Here is a 10,000-nt window from a genome sequence, read left to right on the forward strand (position 1 = left end):
TTAGAGCGTTGGGCCAGTAACCAGCAGGTAGTCTAGTGGTTTAGAGCGTTGGACCAGTAACCAGCAGGTAGTCTAGTGGTTAGAGCGTTGGGCCAGTAACCAGCAGGTAGCCTAGTGGTTAGAGCGTTGTGCCAGTAACCAGCAGGTAGCCTAGTGATTAGAGCGTTGGGCCAGTAACCAGCAGGTAGTCTAGTGGTTAGAGCGTTGGGCAAGTAACCAGCAGGTAGCCTAGTGGTTAGAGCGTTGTGCCAGTAACCAGCAGGTAGCCTAGTGGTTAGAGCGTTGGGCCAGTAACCAGCAGGTAGTCTAGTGGTTAGAGCGTTGGGCCAGTAACCAGCAGGTGGCCTAGTGGTTAGAGCGTTGTGCCAGTAACCAGCAGGTAGCCTAGTGGTTAGAGCGTTGTGCCAGTAACCAGCAGGTAGTCTAGTGGTTAGAGCGTTGGGCCAGTAACCAGCAGATAGTCTAGTGGTTAGAGCGTTGGGCCAGTAACCAGCAGGTAGCCTAGTGGTTAGAGCGCTGGGCCAGTAACCAGCAGGTAGCCTAGTGGTTAGAGCGTTGGGCCAGTAACCAGCAGGTGGCCTAGTGGTTAGAGCGTTGGGCCAGTAACCAGCAGGTAGCCTAGTGGTTAGAGCGTTGGGCCAGTAACCAGCAGGTAGCCTAGTGGTTAGAGCGTTGGGCCAGTAACCAGCAGGTAGTCTAGTGGTTAGAGCGTTGGACCAGTAACCAGCAGGTAGTCTAGTGGTTAGAGTGTTGGGCCAGTAACCAGCAGGTAGCCTAGTGGTTAGAGCGTTGGGCCAGTAACCAGCAGGTGGCCTAGTGGTTAGAGCGCTGGGCCAGTAACCAGCAGGTAGCCTAGTGGTTAGAGCGCTGGGCCACTAACCAGCAGGTGGCCTAGTGGTTAGAGCGTTGGGTCAGTAACCAGCAGGTAGCCTAGTGGTTAGAGCGTTGGGCCAGTAACCAGCAGGTAGTCTAGTGGTTAGAGCGTTGGGCCAGTAACCAGCAGGTAGCCTAGTGGTTAGAGTGTTGGGTCAGTAACCAGCAGGTAGTCTAGTGGTTAGAGCGTTGGGCCAGTAACCAGCAGGTAGTCTAGTGGTTAGAGCGTTGGGCCAGTAACCAGCAGGTAGCCTAGTGGTTAGAGCGTTGGGCCAGTAACCAGCAGGTAGCCTAGTGGTTAGAGCGTTGGGTCAGTAACCAACAGGTAGACTAGTGGTTAGAGTGTTGGGTCAGTAACCAGCAGGTAGCCTAGTGGTTAGAGCGTTGGGCCAGTAACCAGCAGGTAGCCTAGTGGTTACAGCGTTGGGCCAGTAACCAGCAGGTAGCCTAGTGGTTAGAGCGCTGGGCTAGTAACCAGCAGGTAGCCTAGTGGTTAGAGCGTTGGGCCAGTAACCAGCAGGTAGCCTAGTGGTTAGAGCGCTGGGCTAGTAACCAGCAGGTAGCCTAGTGGTTAGAGCGTTGGGCCAGTAACCAGCATGTAGCCTAGTGGTTAGAGTGTTGGGCCAGTAACCAGCAGGTAGCCTAGTGGTTAGAGCGTTGGGCCTGTAACCAGCAGGTAGCCTCGTGGTTAGAGCGCTGGGCTAGTAACCAGCAGGTAGCCTAGTGGTTAGAGCGATGGGCCAGTAACCAGCAGGTAGCCTAGTGGTTAGAGCGTTGGGCCAGTAACCAGCAGGTAGCCTAGTGGTTAGAGCGTTGGGTCAGTAACCAGCAGGTAGCCTAGTGGTTAGAGCGTTGGACCAGTAACCAGCAGGTAGCCTATTGGTTAGAACGTTGGGCCAGTAACCAGCAAGTAGTCTAGTGGTTAGAGCGTTGGACCAGTAACCAGCAGGTAGCCTAGTGGTTAGAGCGTTGGGCCAGTAACCAGCAGGTAGCCTAGTGGTTAGAGTGTTGGACTAGTAACCAGCAGGTAGCCTAGTGGTTAGAGCGTTGGACCAGTAACCAGCAGGTAGCCTAGCGGTTAGAGCGTTGGGCCAGTAACCAGCAGGTAGCCTAGTGGTTAGAGCGTTGGGCCAGTAACCAGCAGGTAGCCTAGTGGTTAGAGTGTTGGGCCAGTAACCAGCAGGTAGCCTAGTGGTTAGAGCGTTGGGCCAGTAACCAGCAGGTAGTCTAGTGGTTAGAGCGTTGGGCCAGTAACCAGCAGGTAGCCTAGTGGTTAGAGCGTTGGGCCAGTAACCAGCAGGTAGCCTAGTGGTTAGAGCGTTGGGTCAGTAACCAGCAGGTAGCCTAGTGGTTAGAGCGTTGGACCAGTAACCAGCAGGTAGCCTAGTGGTTAGAGCGTTGGACCAGTAACCAGCAGGTAGTCTAGTGGTTAGAGCGTTGTGCCAGTAACCAGCAGGTAGTCTAGTGGTTAGAGTGTTGGGTCAGTAACCAGCAGGTAGCCTAGTGGTTAGAGCGTTGGACCAGTAACCAGCAGTTAGCCTAGTGGTTAGAGCGTTGGACCAGTAACCAGCAGGTAGCCTAGTGGTTAGAGCGTTGGGCCAGTAACCAGCAGGTAGCCTAGTGGTTAGAGTGTTGGGCCAGTAACCAGCAGGTAGCCTAGTGGTTAGAGCGTTGGGCCAGTAACCAGCAGGTAGTCTAGTGGTTAGAGCGTTGGGCCAGTAACCAGCAGGTAGCCTAGTGGTTAGAGCGTTGGGCCAGTAACCAGCAGGTAGCCTAGTGGTTAGAGCGTTGGGTCAGTAACCAGCAGGTAGCCTAGTGGTTAGAGCGTTGGACCAGTAACCAGCAGGTAGCCTAGTGGTTAGAGCGTTGGACCAGTAACCAGCAGGTAGCCTAGTGGTTAGAGCGTTGGGCCAGTAACCAGCAGGTAGCCTAGTGGTTAGAGTGTTGGACTAGTAACCAGCAGGTAGCCTAGTGGTTAGAGCGTTGGACCATTAACCAGCAGGTAGCCTAGCGGTTAGAGCGTTGGGCCAGTAACCAGCAGGTAGCCTAGTGGTTAGAGCGTTGGGCCAGTAACCAGCAGGTAGCCTAGTGGTTAGAGTGTTGGGCCAGTAACCAGCAGGTAGCCTAGTGGTTAGAGCGTTGGGCCAGTAACCAGCAGGTAGCCTAGTGGTTAGAGCGTTGGGCCAGTAACCAGCAGGTAGCCTAGTGGTTAGAGCGTTGGGTCAGTAACCAGCAGGTAGCCTAGTGGTTAGAGCGTTGGACCAGTAACCAGCAGGTAGCCTAGTGGTTAGAGCGTTGGACCAGTAACCAGCAGGTAGTCTAGTGGTTAGAGCGTTGTGCCAGTAACCAGCAGGTAGTCTAGTGGTTAGAGTGTTGGGTCAGTAACCAGCAGGTAGCCTAGTGGTTAGAGCGTTGGACCAGTAACCAGCAGGTAGCCTAGTGGTTAGAGCGTTGGACCAGTAACCAGCAGGTAGCCTAGTGGTTAGAGCGTTGGGTCAGTAACCAGCAGGTAGCCTAGTGGTTAGAGCGTTGGGCCAGTAACCAGCAGGTAGCCTAGTGGTTAGAGCGTTGGGTCAGTAACCAGCAGGTAGCCTAGTGGTTAGAGCGTTGGACCAGTAACCAGCAGGTAGCCTAGTGGTTAGAGTGTTGGGCCAGTAACCAGCAGGTAGCCTAGTGGTTAGAGCGTTGGGCCAGTAACCAGCAGGTAGCCTAGTGGTTAGAGTGTTGGGCCAGTAACCAGCAGGTAGCCTAGCGGTTAGAGCGTTGGGCCAGTAACCAGCAGGTAGCCTAGTGGTTAGAGCGTTGGGCCAGTAACCAGCAGGTAGCCTAGTGGTTAGAGTGTTGGGCCAGTAACCAGCAGGTAGCCTAGTGGTTAGAGCGTTGGGCCAGTAACCAGCAGGTAGTCTAGTGGTTAGAGCGTTGGGCCAGTAACCAGCAGGTAGCCTAGTGGTTAGAGCGTTGGGCCAGTAACCAGCAGGTAGCCTAGTGGTTAGAGCGTTGGGTCAGTAACCAGCAGGTAGCCTAGTGGTTAGAGCGTTGGACCAGTAACCAGCAGGTAGCCTAGTGGTTAGAGCGTTGGACCAGTAACCAGCAGGTAGTCTAGTGGTTAGAGCGTTGTGCCAGTAACCAGCAGGTAGTCTAGTGGTTAGAGTGTTGGGTCAGTAACCAGCAGGTAGCCTAGTGGTTAGAGCGTTGGACCAGTAACCAGCAGTTAGCCTAGTGGTTAGAGCGTTGGACCAGTAACCAGCAGGTAGCCTAGTGGTTAGAGCGTTGGGCCAGTAACCAGCAGGTAGCCTAGTGGTTAGAGTGTTGGGCCAGTAACCTGCAGGTAGCCTAGTGGTTAGAGCGTTGGGCCAGTAACCAGCAGGTAGTCTAGTGGTTAGAGCGTTGGGCCAGTAACCAGCAGGTAGCCTAGTGGTTAGAGCGTTGGGCCAGTAACCAGCAGGTAGCCTAGTGGTTAGAGCGTTGGGTCAGTAACCAGCAGGTAGCCTAGTGGTTAGAGCGTTGGACCAGTAACCAGCAGGTAGCCTAGTGGTTAGAGCGTTGGACCAGTAACCAGCAGGTAGCCTAGTGGTTAGAGCGTTGGGCCAGTAACCAGCAGGTAGCCTAGTGGTTAGAGTGTTGGACTAGTAACCAGCAGGTAGCCTAGTGGTTAGAGCGTTGGACCATTAACCAGCAGGTAGCCTAGCGGTTAGAGCGTTGGGCCAGTAACCAGCAGGTAGCCTAGTGGTTAGAGCGTTGGGCCAGTAACCAGCAGGTAGCCTAGTGGTTAGAGTGTTGGGCCAGTAACCAGCAGGTAGCCTAGTGGTTAGAGCGTTGGGCCAGTAACCAGCAGGTAGCCTAGTGGTTAGAGCGTTGGGCCAGTAACCAGCAGGTAGCCTAGTGGTTAGAGCGTTGGGTCAGTAACCAGCAGGTAGCCTAGTGGTTAGAGCGTTGGACCAGTAACCAGCAGGTAGCCTAGTGGTTAGAGCGTTGGACCAGTAACCAGCAGGTAGTCTAGTGGTTAGAGCGTTGTGCCAGTAACCAGCAGGTAGTCTAGTGGTTAGAGTGTTGGGTCAGTAACCAGCAGGTAGCCTAGTGGTTAGAGCGTTGGACCAGTAACCAGCAGGTAGCCTAGTGGTTAGAGCGTTGGACCAGTAACCAGCAGGTAGCCTAGTGGTTAGAGCGTTGGGTCAGTAACCAGCAGGTAGCCTAGTGGTTAGAGCGTTGGGCCAGTAACCAGCAGGTAGCCTAGTGGTTAGAGCGTTGGGTCAGTAACCAGCAGGTAGCCTAGTGGTTAGAGCGTTGGACCAGTAACCAGCAGGTAGCCTAGTGGTTAGAGTGTTGGGCCAGTAACCAGCAGGTAGCCTAGTGGTTAGAGCGTTGGGCCAGTAACCAGCAGGTAGCCTAGTGGTTAGAGCGTTGGGTCAGTAACCAGCAGGTAGCCTAGTGGTTAGAGCGTTGGGCCAGTAACCAGCAGGTAGCCTAGTGGTTAGAACGTTGGGAGACTCAGTAATATGACGTAGATTAAAGCCCTGTTTAAAAGGCTTCCTTTGATCCTGCCTCACAATGTGTAGTTCTGTTTTTGTTCATATTAGAAGACCACAAGGTGGATGTTATAACATGGTCATAGACATGCAGCTCATCACTACAGGCCATTAGGCTCTATGTGCAGCTCTATCTCAGTTCCCTCTCTGTAGCTTCACCCAGTCTGGAAACCAACACAGTTCAAAACTACATGTTTCAAAGAGATGAAGGGAATCTTGGTTGAGGTAACATTGTTTTCTTCCTGTACTGACCGGGTTCTCAAACCACTCAGGCTGTACTCAGTGACCCAGTAGTTTATATGAAGTCACTCCTCTAGAGGCAGCTGAGCTGACAGGCAGTCACTCCTCTAGAGGCTGAGCTGACAGGCAGTCACTCCTCTAGAGGCTGAGCTGACAGACAGTCACTCCTCCTCTAGAGGCAGCTGAGCTGACAGGCAGTCACTCCTCCTCTAGAGGCTGAGCTGACAGACGGTCACTCCTCCTCTAGAGGCTGAGCTGACAGGCAGTCACTCCTCCTCTAGAGGCTGAGCTGACAGGCAGTCACTTCTCCTCTAGAGGCTGAGCTGACAGGCAGTCACTCCTCCTCTAGAGGCTGAGCTGACAGACAGTCACTCCTCCTCTAGAGGCTGAGCTGGCAGGCAGTCACTCCTCCTCTAGAGGCAGCTGAGCTGGCAGGCAGTCACTCCTCCTCTAGAGGCTGAGCTGACAGACAGTCACTCCTCCTCTAGAGGCTGAGCTGACAGGCAGTCACTCCTCCTCTAGAGGCTGAGCTGACAGGCAGTCACTCCTCCTCTAGAGGCAGCTGAGCTGACAGGCAGTCACTCCTCTAGAGGCTGAGCTGACAGGCAGTCACTCCTCCTCTAGAGGCTGAGCTGACAGACAGTCACTCCTCCTCTAGAGGCAGCTGAGCTGACAGGCAGTCACTCCTCCTCTAGAGGCTGAGCTGGCAGACAGTCACTCCTCCTCTAGAGGCAGCTGAGCTGACAGGCAGTCACTCCTCCTCTAGAGGCTGAGCTGACAGGCAGTCACTCCTCCTCTAGAGGCTGAGCTGACAGACAGTCACTCCTCCTCTAGAGGCAGCTGAGCTGGCAGGCAGTCACTCCTCCTCTAGAGGCTGAGCTGGCAGACAGTCACTCCTCCTCTAGAGGCTGAGCTGGCAGACAGTCACTCCTCCTCTAGAGGCTGAGCTGGCAGGCAGTCACTCCTCCTCTAGAGGCTGAGCTGGCAGACAGTCACTCCTCCTCTAGAGGCTGAGCTGGCAGACAGTCACTCCTCCTCTAGAGGCAGCTGAGCTGACAGGCAGTCACTCCTCCTCTAGAGGCTGAGCTGGCAGGCAGTCACTCCTCCTCTAGAGGCTGAGCTGACAGGCAGTCACTCCTCCTCTAGAGGCAGCTGAGCTGACAGGCAGTCACTCCTCCTCTAGAGGCTGAGCTGACAGACAGTCACTCCTCCTCTAGAGGCTGAGCTGACAGGCAGTCACTCCTCCTCTAGAGGCTGAGCTGACAGACAGTCACTCCTCCTCTAGAGGCAGCTGAGCTGACAGGCAGTCACTCCTCCTCTAGAGGCTGAGCTGACAGACAGTCACTCCTCCTCTAGAGGCTGAGCTGACAGGCAGTCACTCCTCCTCTAGAGGCAGCTGAGCTGACAGGCAGTCACTCCTCCTCTAGAGGCTGAGCTGACAGACAGTCACTCCTCCTCTAGAGGCAGCTGAGCTGACAGACGGTCACTCCTCCTCTAGAGGCTGAGCTGACAGGCAGTCACTCCTCCTCTAGAGGCAGCTGAGCTGGCAGGCAGTCACTCCTCCTCTAGAGGCAGCTGAGCTGGCAGGCAGTCACTTCTCCTCTAGAAGCAGCTGAGCTGACAGGCAGTCACTCCTCCTCTAGAGGCAGCTGAGCTGACAGGCAGTCACTTCTCCTCTAGAGGCTGAGCTGACAGGCGGTCACTTCTCCTCTAGAGGCTGAGCTGACAGACAGTCACTCCTCCTCTAGAGGCAGCTGAGCTGACAGACAGTCACTCCTCCTCTAGAGGCTGAGCTGACAGGCAGTCACTCCTCCTCTAGAGGCAGCTGAGCTGGCAGGCAGTCACTTCTCCTCTAGAGGCTGAGCTGGCAGGCAGTCACTCCTCCTCTAGAGGCAGCTGAGCTGACAGGCAGTCACTCATCCTCTAGAGGCTGAGCTGGCAGGCAGTCACTCCTCCTCTAGAGGCAGCTGAGCTGACAGACAGTCACTCCTCCTCTAGAGGCTGAGCTGACAGGCAGTCACTCCTCCTCTAGAGGCAGCTGAGCTGGCAGGCAGTCACTTCTCCTCTAGAGGCTGAGCTGTCAGGCAGTCACTCCTCCTCTAGAGGCAGCTGAGCTGACAGGCAGTCACTCGTCCTCTAGAGGCTGAGCTGGCAGGCAGTCACTCCTCACGCTGCAGTTTAAAGATGGCCTCCTTCTATCTTTAGAAATGTGTGTCTATGTTTAATCACACAGCTACACTATGAATGAGGAAGTGGAGTGTTACTTTACCTCACTGTCTCACTGTACTGACAGTAGAGGAAAAACACATCGAGTCACGGTCACTGTCTGTGCCCCAAATGGCCCCCTATCCCCTATGGGCCCTGGACATAAGCAGTGCACTCTATAGGGAATATACGCTCTTAGAAAAAAAGGTTCTATCTAGAACCTAAAAGGGTTCTTCGGCTGTCCCCATAGGAGAACCCTTTGAAGAACCCTTTTTGGTTCCAGACAGAACCTTTTTGAGTTCCATGTAGAACCCTTTACACAGAGGGTAGAACCCTTTACACAGAGGGTAGAACCCTTTACACAGAGGGTTCTACATGGAACCCCAAATAGTTCTGTCTGGAACCAAAAATGGATCTACCTGGAACCAAACAGGGTTCTCCTATGTGAACAGCCAAAGAACCCTTTTGGAGCCCTTTTTGCCTAAGAGTGAAGGGTGCAGCTGTGGTACACAGCCACTGAATGACAGCCACTGAATGACAGCCACTGAATGACAGCCACTGAATGACAGCCACTGAATGACAGCCACTGAATGACAGCCACTGAATGACAGCCACTGAATGACCGTTGACTTACTTCCCTCGTCCTCTTGGACGTCCTTTCTTTCCTCTGTTGTAAGTGAGGATAAAAGCCCAGAGTTGGGTCAATACATCCAAGTATTGGAAGTATTTGAGGAGCGCTTGATTTAGCTCAGAGTGACTTCTGGTGCTGTTCTACTGGTTCCATTATACAGGGGACAGAGTACTAAATCAAGTGCACCAAAGTATTTCCCATAGGCGACCATAGGCGACCATAGGCGACCATAGGCGACCATAGGCGACCATAGGCGACCATAGGCTACCATAGGCTACCATAGGCGACCATAGGCTACCATAGGCTACCATAGGCTACCATAGGCGACCATAGGCTACCATAGGCTACCATAGGCGACCGTAGGCTACCGTAGGCTACCGTAGGCTACCGTAGGCTACCATAGGCTACCATAGGCTACCGTATGCAGTGAACACAGGTGTGTACAACAGCGAATGGTATTTGGATAGTTGTCTGTGAAAGTGTATGACGTAAAACCCCAGAGTTGTCAGGCTTAGCTCACGCTGCTGCGTTGACACTACACTATGAATAGATCGGTAGCCTCGCAGGAAGAAATGTCTGAACATTCTGTAGGACAAATTGAGTTAACCCTTCACACATACCACACCTTCTGACTGCACCGTGGTCATTTACAGTGTTTAAAGAGACAGTGTTTCCACCGCAACAAACATTAGAAATGTAATATTGTAATAATACATGAAAATCCTCTTGACAATATCCTCTGATACGGAAATAACATACGGTCCCATCTGGTCTTCTTCTGATCTGATTCTGTAGAGACCACATGTTGTAGGTGTTAACATACCGTCCCATCTGGCCTTCTTCTGATCTGATTCTGTAGAGACCACATGTTGTAGGTTAACATACGGTCCCATCTGGCCTTCTTCTGATCTGATTCTGTAGAGACCACATGTTGTAGGTGTTAACATACGGTCCCATCTGGCCTTCGTCTGATCTGATTCTGTAGAGACCACATGTTGTAGGTGTTAACATACCGTCCCATCTGGTCTTCGTCTGATCTGATTCTGTAGAGACCACATGTTGTAGGTGTTAACATACCGTCCCATCTGGTCTTCGTCTGATCTGATTCTGTAGAGACCACATGTTGTAGGTGTTAACATACCGTCCCATCTGGCCTTCGTCTGATCTGATTCTGTAGAGACCACATGTTGTAGGTGTTAACATACCGTCCCATCTGGTCTTCGTCTGATCTGATTCTGTAGAGACCACATGTTGTAGGTGTTAACATACCGTCCCATCTGGTCTTCGTCTGATCTGATTCTGTAGAGACCACATGTTGTAGGTGTTAACATACCGTCCCATCTGGCCTTCGTCTGATCTGATTCTGTAGAGACCACATGTTGTAGGTGTTAACATACGGTCCCATCTGGCCTTCTTCTGATCTGATTCTGTAGAGACCACATGTTGTAGGTGTTAACATACGGTCCCATCTGGCCTTCGTCTGATCTGATTCTGTAGAGACCACATGTTGTAGGTGTTAACATAC

The 10,000-nt window shown here is 53.0% G+C and overlaps 1 protein-coding gene across 2 annotated transcripts in view; it reads left to right on the forward strand.

Annotated features, from left to right (window-relative positions):
- LOC115203573 (death-associated protein kinase 2) overlaps positions 1-10,000 on the forward strand; it is a 38,505-nt gene that overhangs the window by 1,406 nt on the left and 27,099 nt on the right. The window lies entirely within an intron of this gene.

This window comes from Salmo trutta, chromosome 12 (genome assembly GCF_901001165.1).
Source record: "Salmo trutta chromosome 12, fSalTru1.1, whole genome shotgun sequence".
NCBI lineage: Eukaryota > Metazoa > Chordata > Actinopteri > Salmoniformes > Salmonidae > Salmo > Salmo trutta.